The 20,794-nt window shown below is 37.1% G+C and overlaps 1 protein-coding gene across 4 annotated transcripts in view; it reads left to right on the top strand.

Moving 5' to 3' along the window:
- Positions 1–870: 870 nt before the first annotated feature.
- The window catches only part of AGTR1 (angiotensin II receptor type 1), a 47,891-nt gene continuing 27,967 nt past the window's right edge, over positions 871–20,794 (top strand). The window contains exons 1-3 of one of the 4 annotated variants that reach the window (XM_080807049.1): positions 908–1,091; positions 1,191–1,268; positions 11,152–11,236. The gene's annotated coding sequence lies outside the window, so the exon portion shown is untranslated. Of the gene's footprint in view, positions 1,092–1,190; positions 1,269–11,151; positions 11,237–19,676; positions 19,771–20,794 lie in introns of all 4 variants that reach the window. The other 3 variants (XM_080807050.1, XM_080807051.1, XM_080807048.1) reach the window with 3 other exon arrangements.

Consider the following 20,794-nt stretch of genomic DNA (forward strand, 5'->3'; position numbering starts at 1 on the left):
GTGTTGAGTTTTGTCAAAGCTTTTTCTGATTTGTTAAGATGATCCTGTGGTTTTTGCCCTTTATACTATTGATATGATGTTTTACATCAATTGATTTTCTGTAAACTAATCTTGCATTCCTGGGATAAATCTCCCTTGATCATAGTGTATGATCGTTTTTATATTTTACTGGATTCAATTTGTTAATATTTTACCTACATTCATAAGAAATATTTATCTGAGTTGTCTTTTCTTGTGATGTCTTATCTGGTTTTAGTATCAGGGCAATACTGGCCTCACTGCATGAATTGGGAAGCGATCCTCTTTTGTTTTTTGTTATAGCTTGTGAAGAAATTATAGTAATTCTTCCTTAAATATTTGGTCATATTTTATTCTTTAACTTTTTCTTTTTTTATACTTTTAAACATGCACTCTGACAGCAGGTCCAATAGGAGGACATAAATGTCCACCCTTTCACTCTGTAAACCTGAAATTAATATATGGTATCTATGACCCACCAGAGTATTGTCAAAGTTTGAGTTACAGGAAAGAGAAGTTCGCTAATTCCTCCTTAAAAAGTTTTCCAAGCTTAAAAAAAAAAAAAAAAGTTGGGAAACATTTATCTCGGACCTGAACTGTTTCTCCTGTATCCCCAGCTCTCTCCCATTTCGCGACCCTCCCCAATGCAGAGTTCCAGCCACGTGCGCACAGATCTGAGAGGTGACCCTGGGGTAAGATCCTGGCATCCTCCCGCTTCCGTCAGCATCTGGAGGGGGAGGAGGTTGGGCCAAGAGGGTCTCCAGAGGCGGGGCGGAGGAGGAGAGAATGCAAAACAGTGCCTCGTCCCTGGAACCTCCTGAGCAGCAACGCCCCTCGCTATAAATTCACTGCCTCATCGAGGATGATTCCAGCGCCTGTCAGCCAGGGCCCCAGGCAGCGGTGACAGGCAAGGGCTAGCAGCTCTGCCGTGCTAGGGCGGTGACTGATGGGGAGCAGTCCAAGCGAACCCCAGGAGTGAGGGCGCACCGCCGGGACGCGGAAGCGGCGGGCGGAAGCCCCGCAACAGCGCTGCCAGCTTGCGGTCCGACGTGGGCTCAGTGCCCTAGGCGCGGGTGAGTCGACACCAAGTCCCATGCCGGGTTTGGGGGCTGCGGGGCGGGCCTGCTCAGTTTTATGTCAAGGTGTCCTAACTGCGGGTGCTGTGTTGTTAGGCTCCCGGGGACGAAGGAGAGAGCGAGCTTAGTTCCGGCCGGCGCCCACCAGCAACGGGCAGCCCTTCCCCAAATCAGGTGAGGGGCGCCCGGGTTACAGGGAACAATTTGAGACTGTTCGCTGCGTGCCCCCAAAATTTCACTCTGATTTGACCAGACTCTTTTGAGTCCAAGCAAGAAATATGCAGAACTGGGATGCAACCAAGTAAACTTTCTTCCTGGCTTCCTGGCTTTTAGCCAACTCTTGTCTTTTCACCGTAGTTTGAGACAGAAGCCGGTATGACTCCGCGGGGCGTCTCTTTAAAAGTTGTGCGATTTCTAAGGTGAAGTTTGGAGTGTCCCCAACCTCCCTTTCTGCTTCCCAGGCAACACCCCAGCACAGCTCATTTCCCCCTCACTCCTCCCTGCAAACTGTACTGGTGGGTCCTTGGTACTGGACATCGCCCCCATCTGGAGCAAACTCTCCCACCTTCAGGTGTTTCCAGGTGTCCTTTGATTCCTTAGATTGGCAAGGGGGAGAAGCAGGGGAAGCTCCACACCCCAATCTCACAGCCCTGGCCAGTACACGTTTGTAACTGAGGCAGGATTTTAAGAGAACATCTTTTTGGCTCCCTTCCTCCACATCACCTACCTCGCACTCCATTCTTCAATCCTAACTGTCCAGCGCAGTCTTGCTATACCGCCAGGCTGCTACTTCTCCCTAAGACCTCAACAAGTCTTTCTCAAAGTGTCTCCTGTCCCGTTGTCTTCGAGCAGTTAGTAGAGACCCCGCTATTGAACCCCAATGGGGCTTCTTTACCTTTTCTTTATTTTCTGGTGGTGTACCAGAATTCCACTACTGGCCTTCAAAACCCTCTCTTCTCAGTAAACGTTTGGGTGTTCATTTTCTCCTGGGATCAAATTTGGGACTTAGCTACATTTATTTCTAGTGTCATTGAGAGAAAGGAAAGTAACGGTGAGGGATGCAAGAAATCTGGGATGCTACTGTTCTTTTAAAACTTTGTTGAGCGACTTATTTGTCCTAAAGGTATTTAGTCCCCAACATGACTCTCTTGGTAGACAGCATCTGAGTGTCCGGGATCCCGAGGCATTTATTTCCTTTAGCATAAGTCGTAAGCTTTTTCTAAGTCCTCTCTAAGAAACTGCCTGCTTCCCTGTCTCTGTAGTGTTTCCCTAGCTCTAAAGGCTCCACACAGATCATCTCTATTTAGGCTGTGGTGGATTCTGCCATCTTCGCAAGCAGACAGTGCAGGGGCAGGGAAATGCCAGAAGCTGGGAATGGGGAGACCCACTTAAGTGGCTGTGTACTATCAGGAGAGTTATTTCATAACTCTGAACCTCAGGTCCCTGCCCTTAAGGTTCCCTCCAGTAATAAAATTCCTTGATTCCTTTTGTTTCCTAGTTATTTGCTTAAAAAATAATAGTCTAAAATAACTACCCATTTAATCCATATTTGGGACCCTCAAAACCCTCTAAATAACTGTCCTGGTAAATTATCTATTCTGGAAAATCATTAAGTTTCCAGTGCTGGCTCCAAAAGTCCATCCCTACTCCTCCCCAGATTATGGCTGCCGGTTCCCATAACCTGGTTTATGGCTCAGGGAGTGCACCCCCAGTTGCCAGGTCTCAGCATTTGTTAAAGTTTCACAGTTATTACTGTCAAGTCTGTCATCTCCTCTGTCTCTCCCCCCGCTTTTTTTCCCTGATTTCATTGTTCTTTGTGCCCATCATGAAGCCTCCTTCTGTGACCTTAAACTGAATCAAATTCTCCATCATCCAAGTCAGAAGAAAGCTTGTTTTCTTCCACTGGTTCCGCTGATACCAAAGGAAGACTTATCTTAAGATGTATAAAATGTCTCTCAGTCACTGTTGCTTCGGCAATGCTCCCTATCCCAAGAGTTTCAAGCCTAAATCTTTCCTGTCACTCTCTAATCCTGGTTCAGTGTTCAAAAACCAAACAATCTAAGGATTGTTCAGGTTTCTTACATTGTGTTTTTCCCCCTAGTTCCAGGTAAGAATTGTGTGTGTGTGTGTGCGTGTATACACATTTTTTTGTTCGTTGCTGCTGCTTATTACTGTTGTTACTATCACTAATTATTTGCCCTATGCGGGAGGGAAAATAGTGAAAGAAAATTTAATCTGCTACTTAACCAAAGCCCTGGTAAAATACTTAGCTGAGAGAAGTCTACAACTAACAGCTTAAATGTATGATGCATAATTTCTATAGTTTTATCTGTGCCACCACATCCTTTTCAAGCAAATAACAGATATGCTGTATTTTGTTTTCAGATTTGTTATAGAGACCTAGTCCCATAATACTTGCATGGTTTGGCTGCCTGATGCAGGCTTCCGGCCTTTAGCTCCACACTCATTAGTTTACCTAGTGCTTTGTCTGCTCAGTCATGACTGGCCTATGCCAGAGAGTCTCCCAAGTAAGCGAGCAAATTAGAATTTTATTTAGATGTTTGAAGTAAATCCAAGTGTTGTAAAGATTAAGAAAGCTGTCTTAAAGACACACTGTGGCAAATAACAAATATAGAGCCAGACCAGCAAACTATGACAAAGCAGTCAAGGCCAGGTTAGGAAAGCTCTTCTCCCATTTTAAACTCACTGCCACTGAAAAGTGCTATTATTTTTCTTCAAAATAGTTCTAAGCCTTCCCTTTCAAAACTGCCTAAAGTCACTGGATTACATGGTTTGTGTTCCCAGTCATGTAGTTACTTATTAAAATAGTATATTGAAGTTCACATAAGCAAAAGAAGTTTTGTTCCATTTCCAGCCTAAATTTAGCTGTCATTTTACATTTTTCTATTTTATTCATTATATGAACTTTAGCTACCAGAATTCAATTTTTTGATGACTTAATATATAAGCTATCTTAAATCGAGGAGTGTCCATAGGGGTTTAAGATCATTTTCAACTGATTTGACAAATGACTACCATTAACCCATTAAAGCTCTAAAACACATCCAAAATAAATCACAGCCAAAAACAAACAAACAAACCAACAACAACAACTAAGGAGCTATACATGAGCTATATATATATTTGCCAAATGTTTTATTAGTCAGTGGTCATTTTAATGACAAATTTGATAACTGGAAATAGAACATAAAGTATATATAGAGATCATAGAAATGACAATGAATCTTGTTATTAGTCGTCATATTAACATTGAAAGTTCTGCTGATTTTTGATCCTCTGAAGCAGATGGTCACAAGGGAAAATAATTCCCTTGAGTGTTAAAACCATCTTTCAAGTATTTTACTAACATAAGATTAACTATATGATGTGAATATTGTATGACTGCTGTATTTTACATTATTCTTACAGCTCAATTTAGAAGTTTTTGTTTTATTTATCTGGTTCCTAAATAGGTACATCATCCAAATGTCTGAAGAAGAAATAAATGTCTAGAATTTGCCAGTGATTACTAGAGTTTCCTTCCTATATCTAAGAATATTTTAAATTGCGTTACTAGTCTCACATTTAATTACTTTTGTAACATTTAATACTTTAGAAAATGGGTGAAGAACTGGGTATGCTTTGTTTTTCTTAACCGCACTATGCCTTCATATTCCAAGTCTTAAGTCTAAATGTCCTTAGAATTTAAAAATCATAGAATTAATAATCATTCAGTTTGGTCAAGTTTTATATGATTCCTTGTTCACTTTATACACAAATAAGCTATTTTATTCTTCACCAAATGATGTTAAAACTTATTTAGATTTAGATTAACTTTGAATGGTTAACTTCAGAGTGAGAATACTGGAGAACACATATATGATTGTGTACTATTAAAAAGAGTTTATGATTGCTAATTTGCTCTCTATGATGTCTTTAGATATTTACCAATTAATATTAATCAAAGTTCTTCTATCCGCCTTGGAAAATAAAGAATTATATGTACGAAATGTATCAATAATAGTAGAAGATACTTACAGAGGAAATACTATAGATCTGAGTAATATTAGCTCCTTAAGAACACTGAAGTATAAAAATGGTCTTTGCCCTAGAGAGATGTTGGTCAAGCTAAGTACATATTTGGATATGAGACTCTCCAGGCATCTCAGTGACACTGGGATGGGAAGCCATTTTTAAAACAAGCCTCCTTCTGTCCTACTTTTCAGACCAGGTGGAACACCTAATGTGGTCACATTGTTTGATTCCAGCCACTTCCACAACTTTCCCTTCCTTAGGGAAGTATACCTCCTTTGATAATATACGCACCACATCCAATGCTTCTTTGTATTCTATTACCAAATGCTCCACAATTCACTTTCTTCTTGCTTGTTATTTGTTTTTAGCTAAAGCCATGGAAAATGTTAAATACATTTTTCAGGTCCCTATATTTTTTTCAAAGATTTTATTTATTTATTTGACAGAGAGACAGATCACAAGTAGGCAGAGAGGCAGGCAGAGAGAGAGAGGGAAGCAGGCTCCCTGCTGAGCAGAGAGCCCGATGCGGGGCTCAATCCCAGGACCCTGGGATCATGACCCTAGCGTAAGGCAGAGGCTTTAACCCACGGAGCCACTCAGGCACCCAGGTCCCTATATTTTAGAAGAGATATGTTAGAAACCACTCTTCTAAGCTCATTTGATTATAGTACCCTATTACACACAATAAAATGACTTGAAATTGATGCTTTACTCTTACTAATTGGAGAACTATTAATACTATTTTTTTAGTCTAAAGCTCTAAAGGCAAGGGGAAAGTAGAGGAAAGAGTAAGAAAAGGAGAAACAGAATAAAAGTTGAAATGGCAAATCAGTGGTTCTTCAGGCTTTAGGGAAAGGGTAGGGCAAGCATATTATAATCACCTGGGAGGTATTTTTAAATCTGTATATATTGTCCAAATTTTCCTTAATCCCACTGCCCCTACTGAGAACCACTGTACTATATATTAGGAGCAATAATCCACAATTACCTCAAGTGTCAAGGCAAAGATCAGCATCATGGGCATCATGTGGGAGCTTGTTAGAAATGCAGACTTTCAGACTCCACCTAGACCTACTGAAAAAGAATCTGCATTTTAACAAAATTCCCAGGTGATTCAAACACACAATGAAGTTAGAGGAGTCCAAGCATACAGCACCTAGGCCTTGTTTAGAATGATCACCTAGGATGGTTCAGTCAGTAAAGGGTCTGCCTTGGGCTCAGGTCATTTCCCAGAGTTCTAGGATCCAGTGCCATCAGGCTTCCTGCTCAAGGGGGTGTCTTCTCCTCCCTCTGCCCCACCCCTCTCATGCTTGTGCACACTCTCATGCTCTGTCCCTCATAAATAAATAAAATCTTTAAAAAAACAGAATGATTACCTAGAGGTTATTTTATTGGTTTTTTGATAAACTAACATTTTTACATAAAGCTCACATTTATTGAGCACAGATAATATACCAAATACGTTCAGCCTTTAATACTGTTTTTATTTAATTCTCACAACATCCCTATGAAATGGGCACTGCTTTATCCTCATTTTGTAGATTGGGATACTGAGTAATAACAAGATAAGTAACTCACCCAAATGTGGTAACTGGTAAAGACTTAAACACAGGAATTTTGATTCCTGTGCTTTTAGCTGCCACCCCACATTGTCTACTCAAATTTGGCTGTCTCCTTTTTAAGGCCAACTAATTATTTGAGAATTTATTTAACATTATAATTTGAAATCAAGTTCTGTTTCATAGAGAAAAACAAGATTTTATTTGTAATATTTGTCTGTCATCTTACCTTTAAGTGCAATAATGAAGAATTCTAGAAATTCCTTCTTCAGTTGGAAAATAAATACTAAAACTATGACAGCTCATTATTTAAAAGTTAAGGTTTGCTATCTCTCTGTTTTTTCATAACTTACCTAAAATTTATCCTTTTTACCTTTTGGTGTTCTGATGCTATAAAAAAAACTTTCCTCTTGAACAAGTGATTCCCTACCTACACAAACTGTTCAGCCTTCCAACTGAAATTTTATATCACCGTTTTAGCTTTAATATAAACAATTATCTACAAGCATGGCTCATAAAACTAGTTGAATGTAGTTACTAACCAGTCAGTCTGCAAGCAAATGGTGACTTCTTTTAAGCCAGTGACTCCCCAAATGATTGAGTCTCTGAAAAATTTCTCCTAGTGCATGTAGATTCTCTGAGAGATGTCAGCTGGATCTGGCCAAAAGCCCGTTGTTCTGACAGGGGTTCATTGACATTGGTCAAAAGACGTAAGTGAGTCTGGGTTCCCTGTGATCATGTTTGAGAGGAGAGGTGTGTCAACAGGACTGAGTATCTACAATTTTCCCAGCGATAAAGGGACATCATTGGGAGATGGAACTTCACCAGCTGCTTAGATCTGGAAGTTTAGGCAGCACTAACACTACAGTATCTAATTTGTAACTTATGGCTTAGGATGCAGTCAACCCAGGGCTGCCATAATGCCAAGTTGTAGGGGCCTAGTGGGGTGGTAGTACCTAGGAGACATACTGCACACAGCAGCAGAATTTCTTAGAGCTAATAAATGATAAAGTACCAGTGATTCTCTTATGACCCTGCTGGTTTCAACAAGCCCAAATATTTGTGACTGCTGTTGCACAGAATCTATACCAGGTTTTCTTCTAAATAAATTGAAAAACATGGGATTTCTTCTACGAAATTCATATATTTATACTTTCATTATCACATACATTTTTCTTCACTTTTTGACCCAAACTCTTCTCATTAATCCAATTCAAATGCATTTTATATGCTTCTAAATCTGTGTAATAACCCACTAGAACAAGAATGTTCCATGAGCCCAGCTTTAGTAATTTTCTGTGCAAATGATGTCACTTCACATAAAACACATTGTACCCTGATGGATCCCAGCCCTTAACCTTCACACAGTTAAATGCTGCCACTTTATCAGGAATGGAAAATTATCTGATATGATTCCTACGTAATGATTTCTTGAATGTGTTCTGGCATTTGATCAACTAGGTTAATAGAATAAATTTTTTTTAAAGATTTTATTTATTTACTTGACAGACAGAGATCACAAGTAGGCAGAGAGGCAGACAGAGAGAGAGAGGGGGAAGCAGGCTACCCGCTGAGCAAAGAGTCCGATGTGGGGCTCGATCCCAGGACCCTGAGACCATGACCCGAGCCGAAGGCAGAGGCTTTAACCCACTGAGCCACCCAGGTGCCCCTAGAATAAATTTTTAAAAGAAATACAAATCTATTATTTTTTAAGTTCCTATTAGGTTAAGCCATATGATGGGACATTATATAGTCATTTTTACATATTTAATAATATTTAATGGCAAGGAAAGATAATCATAAGTGAATAAAGCAAAACATAAATCATGAGTGTGATTCAGCTTGTGTGTGTGTGTGTCTGTGTGTGTGTGTTTGATAGATTCTTGTCAAGTTGACATTATGGCCTTACTTGGGTCTTCAGTGTTCTAATGAAAATAGTTATATTAGCACTGATGTGTGGTTAAATTCACTGATATACTTTTTAAATGTCTGCATCTTTGTAGACCAGATAAGACTAGGAAAAATATATAACAGATCTTAAAAGCTTTGGAGAGTTATTAAGATCAAGGCTAAGATCAAAAGTGACTTTTTTCTTTCCTTTTTTTTTTTTTTTTTTTTTGGTATAGATTTCAGATCTTTAGACAACTGCTACTAACGCTGTAGAAAATGATACTGGCAAATCCGACCCTTTCTGGTTTTCTTCCCCTAAGATACACTAGGGCCTTACAGAAGTTCACAAGGTTCATACCAAGGTGGTATTTTTTTAAGAGAAATAATCTTATGGGAAATGTCTTATTGCTATAACAACAAAAACCACTGAAATTCAGGGACAAAAAGAGATTCTTGTAATGCCAAAATCATGTTATAATAAAGTTGGTATATATTGTGGTTTTTAAAGTAACCTGTAATATACCTATTGTCTTCTTGAATAACTCTTCAGCTTTAAAAAACTTTCTTACTTGGGCGCCTGGGTGGCCTGCTTCCCTTCCTCCCTCTCTCCCTGCCTCTGCCTACTTGTAATCTCTGTCTGTCAAATAAATAAATAAATAAATAAATAAATAATAAAATTAAATTTAAAAATAAATAAATAAATAAAATCTTTAAAAATAAATAAATAAATAAATAAATAAATAAAATAAAAAACTTTCTTACTTAAAAATGTCCCCCAAATCCATAACGGAAAATATTGGTTAATTTAGCTACATAAAAATATTAAAATCATCATATGTAAAAAGGACAATAAACAAAGTCAAAAGATAAACAGGAACTTGGGAAAGCTATTTGCCACACATTACATGTTAAATGCTAGTTTTCCCAACATAGCATAAGCTCTTTATTTATTTTTTTTTAGATATTTTATTTATTTATTTGACAGAGATCACAAGTAGGCAGAGAGGCAGGCAGAGACAGAGGAAGGGAAGCAGACTCACTGCTGAGGAGAGAGCCCGATGCAGTACTCTATCCCAGGACCCTGGGATCATGACCTGAAGGCTTTAACCCACTGAGCCACCCAGGCACCCCAGCATAAGCTCTTTAAAATGAGAAACAGTCAACAACCCAATTGAAAAATAAGCAAAGGCCATTACTGGGCAAACTAGTAGAAGAATAACTACAAAAAATAAGAAAACAAAAAGCTCAACCTCATTCATAACTGAAGAAATGCAAATCAAGACAAATATATACTTTACATTTATCACCCTGAGAAAAAAATTTGAGATTTGATAAAAGCCAGATTTTTAGCATCATATAACCTTTTTAGAGGACATCTTTAAGTATCTCTCAAAAACATGGATTATACCATTTGCTTCAACAATCATTTTAAACTTTTCTAATGATACATAGTTTAAAAAATGCGTATGTATAAACAGGATCATTCAGGCATGTTCTTAAGCAACCAAAATGGGAAACTGAAAAAAAGAAGACCGTAAGGCCCATTAACAGGGGGCTGGTTGATCATGTGTCAGTGCAATGAATGAAATATTGTATAGTCATCAAAATAAGTGAGGCAGATGTATATATACAGTATAGATAGTTCTAGCCATATTAAATTTAACAAAAAGGCAAAGAGCAGAATAGTATGATGTGTAAAATGAAAAAAAAATGTGGATATACACATTTGTATGCATATGTATGCTTTTTTAAAAGTCCTAAAAAGATGGGGCGCCTGGATGGCTCAGTGGGTTAAAGCCTCTGCTTTCGGCTTGGGTCATGATCCCAGGGTCCTGGGATTGAGCCCCGCTGCTTGGCAGGGAGCCTGCTTCCTCCTCTCTCTCTGCCTGCTTCTCTGCCTACTTGTAATCTCTCTCTGTCAAATAAATAAATAAAATCTTAAAAAAAAAAAAGATACATTTGAAACTGTTAGTAGTAAGTACCTCTAGGAAGTGGATCTGAGACATGAAACATGAGCTAGGAGACACGAACTTTTATTTTTATACTCTTTTATAACTTGACATTTATACCATAAGATGTGTCACTACAATGAAAAATAAAAACAGACATACAAAAAACCCCAGATCTCTTAAAAAGATTTATTTTCAGTTCTGGTGCAATCACACTTATATAGGTTTATATTAAAAAGAATCATTTATCAAAGTTTAACTGTAGATTCATAAGTATCTAATCTATTATGATATTTCTTATATTACTAGTTATGTCTACAGAAGTGTCTTAGAATAAGATTTTATTTTACCCAAAAACATTGTTTTTCTCCTCTAGTGTGTATCTACAAGGGTATGGGGGAAGATGTTGACTATAATCAGGAAGAAGATGAAATCGCACATGACAGACTGCCACTTCATGCAGCCTAACTCTACATAAGGACAAACATATCCTTGATATGGACCAGAAAGTTTCATTCCCTTCAAAAACACATTTAAGATGTAGTGTTAATATTTACTCTTGTCAACTAAAAAATGAAAATCTGACCATATTCAGTGAATCTCATTACTCTTTTCTCTTTTCAGATTGAATATATGATAAATTGGTCTAAAATGGCTGAGCTTTCATCTGACTAAGACATAGAAGCCATCCCAGAAGTTCTGCATCCAGGTAAAATATCTTATACCTATAGCACTGCATCTGTCAGTGGTTTTTCTCTAATGTGTCAATGGTGGAGGAAGCACAAGAAGCCACACACACCATTGTCTAATGACAGAAACAGAGGAAGCAGAAAAGAATGAAATTCCAGTCTTATCTCATCTCTTATATGCAGCTTTAGAACATATATATTTATATAATTTTAAATGTAAATGTTAGAATTACCATGATATTCATCTGTTAATGTAAACCATGTGAGAGATTTGCAACCCCTTGGCAAGGATCTCCTTGTGGCCATTGGTGGATTGTTCTTCATACTATGCAGGGCTTTCAGAGAACCAGGAAGGAAATGATGGTGTTCTCTCCTCAGCCACCCAGTGGGGGGTTTGGGCTCTATGAAGCACTCACTTCCAGAAGCACATGTCCAAAGACCATATGTCCAAGGACCATAAACCTTAAAACTTGACCTGCTCACCTTCAGAAAATCCAGATCTCTGAGTCTCATTCTTATAAAAGTTTCCCCTACTCCAGTAAGATATAGGCAAAAAGGGCAATGTGGAATTGGAGGCAAAGTACCCTTTAATACCCATATAGTCTAGCCCCCTAGTAGGCATGAATCCCATGGAGACATGCAGCTGGGCATTGCACTCAGAACCTGAGAGGGCAGCGTGGGTAATCACTGCTCCGTCCATCCACTTCCTGTCATATTGCTCTACCTGATATTTTTCATAAAAAGACTCCTGTATTTTCCAGATCAAAAGATTTTTTTCTCCTCACAAAAACTCAGCTCAAGGAACAAGCCCTCAACCTCCTAAATTAACAGGGGAGACACTCCATAGTCCCCCCAGAGAGAATAAAGAGAGTAGCTTGTCCTCTTCTCAATATATTGTGATTACATTTTATCAAAGCAGAAGACAGATAGGTAGGTGCTGGGTGGGCAGACAAATGTTAGAGGTGATTTTATTTTTCTTTGCCTCATTAGCAAATGGGAAACAGTTGCTGGAAGGCACTCCATGGTGGTATTAGGAAACTATTTAGGATTGCTTTAATCTTGGAGACAAAAATAGAAACATTCTACAGAGTTCTGTCACTGGAAATCTTTAGGTTGGGGGTTTTTTGTTTGGTTGTTTGTTTTGTTTTGTTTTGTTTTGTTGAGGTATAGTTAAGCTTAGAAAACTGGGCTATACATGTTTTCAGCAAAAATCTAGCTCTAGAAAAAGTATGTTGAAATATATCTCCTAAATAGGAAGCTTTATTTTATATCCTAAGAGTTCTGAATAGAAGAACTCTTTGTGCATAATACTCCATCAGCCTTATAACGGAAAAAGCAAGACAGTAATCCAGGGGAGTTCCTAATGGAAATGATTCTATGAACAGCCTCCCTTCTCTTGTTTTGGAAGCCCTCAGTTTCTAACAGTCACATATTTGTAGCAAAATTTTCAAAATAATATGATGTTTTCCTTACAAATAACAAAACAGTGAAAAAAAACACTATAAAATCTTCAACTTTTTCAAACCATTAAGTTACAGATAAATAGGCAAAACATGCTTACTTCAAAGAAGTTATTTTTTGTTTGTTAAAGTACTAATGCTATACTAATTCTGCCACTGACTAGCAACTTTGCCTTTGGTTTCTTGTAAAATAATCTCCAAGCCCCCGCCCCCCAATCCATAGGCACTCTACTGAAATACAAAAGGTGTGTTCAGAGTTTCTGAACATTGCAGTGCCCGTTTTACCAACTTACAACTAAAGAACTCTGACCTCTTATTGATTTAAACCAGTAATGTGTAAACAGCATTTCAGAGCTTGTTTTATAGGACCAAAAGAATTTAAGTTGAAATCTACTTAGGAAAAATAAGGAAAACCAGGACATTTCAAAGAATAAATAAAGACCACATTCAGTGGCTTAAAATCTGTAGACTTGCACTGTCCAGTATGGTAGTCATGTGCCATGTATGGCTATTCAAATGTAAATATAAATCAATTATGATTAAATGAAATTAAAAATTCAGTTCCTCAGTTGTGTTAGCCACATTTCAAGAAAAGACACATATAATTAGGGGCTACACTGTTGGACAGGACAGATTTACAACATTTGTATCATAGAAAATTCTAGGATACTATTGCCATAAACAACTTACTAATAATTACAGTGGATTTCCATTGTTACTTGGTAAGAAATTTTTATGGTCTTCTAAACTTACTGGGAAATTTTAAAGTATTTTTTAAATTCTAATTTTATCAGCTGTATAATGTATAATGTATAATGAATTCTCATAGTAATTTTCTCTTTTTCCTATTTATTTGTATATTAAAATACATGGTATTAAGTATCTTATTTACTCTCCTAAGGTTAGAGGCTCTTGTTTTCTTAAAAATCATGAGAAGAGGTACATGCAATTTTATTGAACTAATATATGGCTGTTGGTTTTCTTTACCTGCATCATTGACATCTCCAAGTAAACAAAACTAGAAAAGAAGTAGGATCATTTCTAAAGACCCACATTTTTTTTTGTTCTTTATATTCTGTGAGATTTTTTTTTACTGCAATGATAGATATGTCTCAATTATACTGAGGTAACTACAGATGACTTAACTTTTTTCAGAAATTGGAGAGCCATGCAAAGTAAGTATTAGATGACTTATTTTTTTCTCTTTTTCTAGAAATGCACAAGATATTAGGAGTCTCTATTTTTGTTTCCAAATTATTTGTATCACAGAGAACAGTAGTTTGTTTTCAATTTTTAATTAATGTAATCACCACCTATTATAGTATATTCTTAAAGTTCTTAGTCACCATGTCACCATTTTTCCACTAGTATTGATCCCATTATTAAAATGTCAGTCTCAATTACTTTTCAGTCACTTATACCTAGTAATTCAATTACATTTGGTTCCTATACTAATGGTTGTGTGTTACACAAGGCAAAAAATTAAAAATGAATTTGTCTTTGAGTCATTGAAGCATCAAGGATTTGAAATAGCTATATAACTAAAAGGAAAGCATATAAATATCTCGCCTGTATTCCCTTTACACATTATTAGTGTTGTTTTTCAATAAATTCATATATAATAGAAGTTTGCACCTAGTTTGGAATTATCAAGTATGAATCCTTGAGTCTTACCAATGGAAAAAAAAAGGCAAAGTAAAGGTTAGTCATTTGAGGGGTGGTTCTTACAATAAAGAAAAATATAGATTTCTTTATAGAGTAACAGGTTTACTCCAAAGAATCTATTATCGATAGTATATCTATGGAAACACTGTTCCTAGGCTTGAAAAATAGAGCTAGATATGCTTAGCACATAACTGACCATATAAGAGACTCGAATTTAAGTTACTGTTAAGATTTTTAATAATTAAAAGAGTTCAGAGAATTAGCACCAAAATGTGGAGGCTTTGTTTTGCTGGCAGAGAGAACTTTTGACTAGTACCAAAAACAATGTCATCCTTCCCCTTCAACTAGCCATTCCTTTTAAGACTTTTAAGAAGATTTAGACATTTAGGAATCATTTTTTAAATTCCAGAAAGGTGTAGATATTTTAGAAATGTAATAACACTGCACAGATCTGATGAAAGGTTATTATCTGGAACTAGGTCTTGGGCACCTTTCCAGAACTTAAATTCTAGGGAGCCCTGGGACAACAGGAACAATGTCATACTGCAAGTCCAAAATCCAGTCAGGAACAGCCTTCCTCCTCCTCCTCTCATCCAGGCAAGGCCAAAATACTTCTATACACAGCATGGGTCACCATACAAAGCAAATAGAGCTGCTGTAGATAAAACAGTGGGTAAAGGCTAGACCCTGAACCTTGGCTTCTCAGTGATACTCCCACATCAAAGAGGAAGAACAAAATGGGCATTTCACTGCTTCTGGTCCCTCTAGTATGGTCAGTGTACAGAGCAGGAAGATAAAATAATTGTCTTAACAGTGTAACGCAGAAAGTTCAAACTGCTTTGGCAGTGTGAAAGCAATGCAAATTTGACTCACTAAGGACAACAGCTTCTCTTGTGAAATATATAATACTAATAGGTTGGCCATATTTTGTTCAACTCCAAACCATTAATGAATGCTCATCTCCATTTTACATAGAACATATCTATACACAGTTGAACAAATAGGGAATGGCCCTATTTGTGAGAACTGTTGCCCACAACACATGAGCTTGGTGGGACAACTGAAGTAGTAGTAAGCTCCTCTTGGATTTCTGCTAGAATTTAGACTTAATTAGATGGATGAGTTATATGGAACTTACCACCTGAATTAAAGAGTGAGAAATAGAGTATATACCAATTAAGGGAAAGAAAATCATATTATGAATAAAACAATAAATGTCAATTAATTAAAACTTTTATTTTAGCTTCCTTAAGATAATATGACAAATTTAACAGACCTAATTCAACATCTTAAAATGAAGAGATCTAGGTAACCTATTTTATGATTTTTATCTTCTTTGGAAGATGTTTGACATCTTTAATTTTCATATTTAATCAATTTTGTTTCTGTTTTTAGTTTCTGTGGTGTCACTATCCATCAACTCATATTGGTTGAGAGTGTGTGTGTGTGTGTGTGTGTGTGTATCCCAAGAGAAAGTAATTCTGCAGTCCTCCTCAGCAATTCATTTTAACAATTAAGGACCCTTAAGCTAAATAGAATAATTCAATTCACAGGAAACTTTTATTCAATATGTATAATTAGTTTTAGTTAACTTTATTAATGAAATGTCGCAAATCAATTAGGTTTTGCAATAATCAGATGCTGAGGACCCAAGAGGGGCTATATCTCTCACAAGAGGGGAAGGTGATATACAATTTAGTTGGGAAGCAAATGTAATTAGATTTGATCAGTTGAGTATTCCTGTCCTGATGTAGATTCGGGCACATACCCAGACCTGTGTATATAGTTAAAAAGAAGTAGAAGAAACAATGTGACTTGGAAAATGTCTTCATAGTCCTCTCAGTCACATACTGATAGCTGAAGTGGACCTTTGAAACCACGGGTAGACACATTTTCTTCAGACAGTGCTATCTTCTAAATTTATTTTTCAAATCCAAATGCCTGTAAGTAGGGCAGTATATATAAACTCTCCTGTTTATCACAGACCCCATTGTTACCTAATACCTTAAATAGGGTGCTTCACACATTTATTTAACTGCTCAAATCCTGATGACATTTCAGTTTAAAACTATTGTGATCTAGAAGTTGGTTACTGAATGTGTATTGGTTAATCCTAAAATTTCTTCCTCAGACTCTAAAATAAAAATATCAAATAAAATGCATGCCTGTAAGAATCCTTCTGAATGAGAATGATGTTAAAAACAAGCTATTCCTATTTAGGGTTTTGGTTTGCAACGAATTCTGCTGTAATTCACTGAGTATTTCTGTCAGATACCTACATGTCAGGCACTATTCTCAGTCCCAAGGACAAAGTGTGAACAGCAGACAAAAACCCCTGGCCTCAGAGAACTTATATTCTAGTGCATGTAGACAGAAAAACAATCAAGTAAAAAATGCAATATGTTGCATGACATGGAGAATGGAGATAGAAATGAGAGGGGAAGAAAGGAAAGCCTCCTTTGTAAGAAGGAAGGAACTCTGTGGACACCTGGGGAAAGATTCCTCTAGGCAAAAGCAAAGCATAAAGCAAAAGCAAAGGCCCTAGGCAGTACAATGCCAGCAAATTCAAGACACAGCAAATAGGCCAATATCCTTAGAAACCACAAAAGAAGAATGTATAACGAAAGAGAAATCAAGTTATTGGAGGATAGCAGGACTAATAGGTAGAAACTGGAGACTTTAAGAATGGATGCTAGAAGAGAAGAAACAAATAGAACTTTAAACCTAAATGATTTAAAGACCTAAAATGCTTTGAAATGTACTGAAATGTTTCCAAAATGTTAGATTTTTAAAAGAAGTCAGGTCTGTGATTCAATCCCCAGAAGTTGGTTTTGTGGCTATAACTTGAACTCTAAATATTAAAAATGTGCATTTGATGTCCGTTCCTCGTGGACACCAACTGATTTGTTTGGGGCCTTTGGTATACTTCAAAAACTCTTTGCCTATCACTGACCTGTAATCCCTGGGATCTGGGCCTGAAAGTAAAACTCAAGTAATTAAGACTTGGGGGTATATAACCTGGCCATTAAATTATTTTTAGTGAAAGTTTTGCCATCTTAGACAAATATACCAGTGAACTTAACACTGGTGAACTTAACAAATCCCAGGGATACTAACAAATGTAAAATGATTTTATATATTAGTTATCCTATTTCAATTATTTTATCTCCAAGTCCAATAAAAAGAAAATTCTAAATAAAAAGATACATTTGGGATTGTAAATGTGGCATTCATCCACATATAATAAGGAAGAAAACTACTTAATAAAAATTTTCAAATTCAACCAATGCAACAAATGTAGGATAGTCTGAATGAGAAGGAATAGTCCTGACTTTGCATTATATTTTAGTGGCGGTGTTTTCTCATAATCCCCATGCTTTTTTCCTGTCCTGCTATTCTACAAGATTTCCTAATGAGGATTAGGGAACAAGTGTATTTAACAATCTGTATTTGCAGGTTGGAAACAAGAAAATGAAGACTAATAGTTTCTCTCCTGCTAATTTGATTTTCTACATCTCCTCTCCTACCAGCATAGGCAAAAGACGTAGTTACTATTTCTAGCAGATGGGCCAAGGAAAAGACAGGCATCTGTGATGTCATGCTTCCCCCAAATGGGCCAGCTACCCTATAGACCTCCATTAAAGACTTCCCCAAGAGTAATAAATGAGAAGTGATCATGAACAGAATAAGAAAAAAAAAAAAAAAAAGCAACTTCCTTTATTCTAGAAAAGCAATACTCAGTGGCTGGTTAACAATGCTACAGTAAATGTTTTTGTACATTTCTTTTGCACATGTGGAGAGTTTTAGGGTATGTACTCAGAAGTGGAAATGATGATTTGATTTACAAAGTGGTGGTGATATAAGGAGATTCCTGGGAATGGGGTTGTACTGAGTTGACAGAAAGACGTAGGGGTTCAGTCCTTAACTGCCAATGTGTGGCTGGCTCTCTAAACTGAAATATGACCCCAAAAGAACTTTTTCTGGTATACTTCCAGGTCCTAAGGCTAGTTAATAGTATAAATGGTTATTTATTGATAACTGTATCAGAATTTATTTCCTAGTACCCCACATATCAATGACATCCCATAAAAGCAGCCTGCCAAGGAACTAGAACATTCTGAGTACACAACACGTAACTTTAAATGAGAGGTTTTCCTTTTCTCACATAAAAACATGAAAGTCAGTTTGAACTGATGTGGACTTCTGTCCAGGTGAGTGCCTCTGATTTCAGAAAGCATGTACCTCTTTTGTAACTCCAGCGTGTCCTTGGAAATTGCTGCATAAAGGCCAAACTGCCAAGTCTAGTCCTTCTCTGAGAAAAACCTTTCTAGTTGTATGTCAGTAGCTGGTCTTTGTTCTCTTCAGTGCTCATTGCAAAATACAGCAGTTCTAATTCTAAATCCGAATAGTATTGAGAAGACAAGTTGAGTTAAAATAATGCCTATAATTTAATCAGTATTCGGTCCCTAAGAAAAAGCTAGTTAGTCACAGCTTCCTTCCCAATCCCTCTCCTACAGATTTCTCTCCTGAAAGGAGATACTTACTATACCTCATTTTAGGGAATACAAACTTTCCTCAGTTGCTAGGGCTGGAGTAATGAAAGATATGAAAATAGTATTTTAAGCACGATCACATTTTTCTTTCCATTCCTGGAGGGTCAACAGATTCTTAATTTCAGTTTTTTTAACTTCCCTGAAAATAATTTGTCTCTACTTACCTACTATTTCAATGCATTATTTTATCTTCTTAATCTGGTAGACTCACAAATTTCAGTCATCATCCAGATCAGAAAAAAATAAGTGAGATGTAAAGCATCTAAATGGCAAATCTTCTCACTCAAAAAGCTTAAAAAAAAAAAAAAAAAAAAAAAACACCTCAAATCCAGGAATGAACTATCCTTGAAATTCCCCCAACTTGGAGTTTAGTTCTAAGGATGAAAACTTTGGGAGACCAGTTTGGGAAGCAACCATGCCAGGTACTGTTTGATACACATAATCTTAACTTCCCACAACACTTAGGAGGTACTATGATGTTGCAATTGTATTATATTGTTATTTTATAAATGTAGACACATAGCAGCAGAAAAAATAATGCCCATTAACTGGACACTTACTGGATCAGGCACTGAGTCAGTCGCTTCATCTGCATTTTCTTACTTAATACACCAAAAAGCAAGCAAACAAGCAAACCCTATAGGCAAAGTTCTCTTATTGGTTTCATTTTTTTTTTTCATGGACACTGAGCCTAAGGGGTCCACTTTGCTAACCAATGTCAGGACCAGAACTGGAATTTGAGACTGACTCCAACCCCCTGGTTCTGATCATTTCTTTTCCAGATGTAACCCATCAAGTTCTCCAGAGCCTGATAACTTCCTGCTGTTGCTTTTAATTAACTGCTACACCATCAGCATTTTTTTACCATATATGTATGTAAGTGAATACCTTGTTAATATTTGCTTATACGGATATAGGGTGCAAGTTTAAGCTAGTATCACTTTGTATAGTAGGAGAGTCCAGAGCTCTGAAAGGAATGTTGAAGATAGGGTAAAGCAAATATTTTTGTCACATTTCAGTGAGAAAACTGTTAATTCATATTCCACCGGCCAGACACAAAAACGCAATAGGAAATGAAGAAAAAAAAGTAGCTACTTTAAATAATGCGGTATGTAGTACAAATTAGTGCACTGTGAATTAGTTTCCTTCTTCTATAGAATTGATCATTTGGATTATGTAGGCAAGCAGTGTAAGACATTACTAAAATTATCATTGAATCCTAGCTTTGAGATCTATGGAAGACACTAGGCAATTTGCCTGAGAAAACACTTTTTAAAAGGATAGGGATGGGTTATTTCCCTCTCTGTTAAATATTAGCCTTTGAAATGAACCCAGCTGATCTGCTAAATAACACTTGCAAATTGTTATGTTTTAATAAAGTGACAGACTGAGAGAGAAGTCACACTAGACCTATTTATGCTTCTGGAAGTAGTACAGGCCAGAAACATTATGCAATAATGCCTTTTAAAAGAAGGGAGCCTCTCAGTGTTACACCTTGCCTGGCAACAAATGTAGCCACTTACTCCAAATGCAGGCATAATTACAATCTATGAAAATCTAGCATCAGAATCCCAAACCCCCGGTGCAATACACAGTAAATTACGGCTTTTATGTCTGTAATATTTTCACCATTCCCTTTTAAATACGTGAATATATGAGCGTGCTGTGTTTCAGGGAGCCTTGCTCTATAAGGCTGTAGAAAGGTTTTACCATTATTAATCGGGTATCCTGTAAACAGGACACCTCATTTTTAGATTTCTGGAAGGGTCAGAGCCTGCAGTGCTACTGGCAGAGGGCAGGCCCAAATGCGCTACTCCTAATAAAAAAATCTCTGTGCAGGGGCACCTGGGTGGCTCAGTGGGTTAAAGCCTCTGCCTTCGGCTCAGGTCATGATCCTCAG

Source organism: Martes martes (genome assembly GCF_963455335.1).
Source record: "Martes martes genome assembly, chromosome: 1".
Lineage (NCBI taxonomy): Eukaryota > Metazoa > Chordata > Mammalia > Carnivora > Mustelidae > Martes > Martes martes.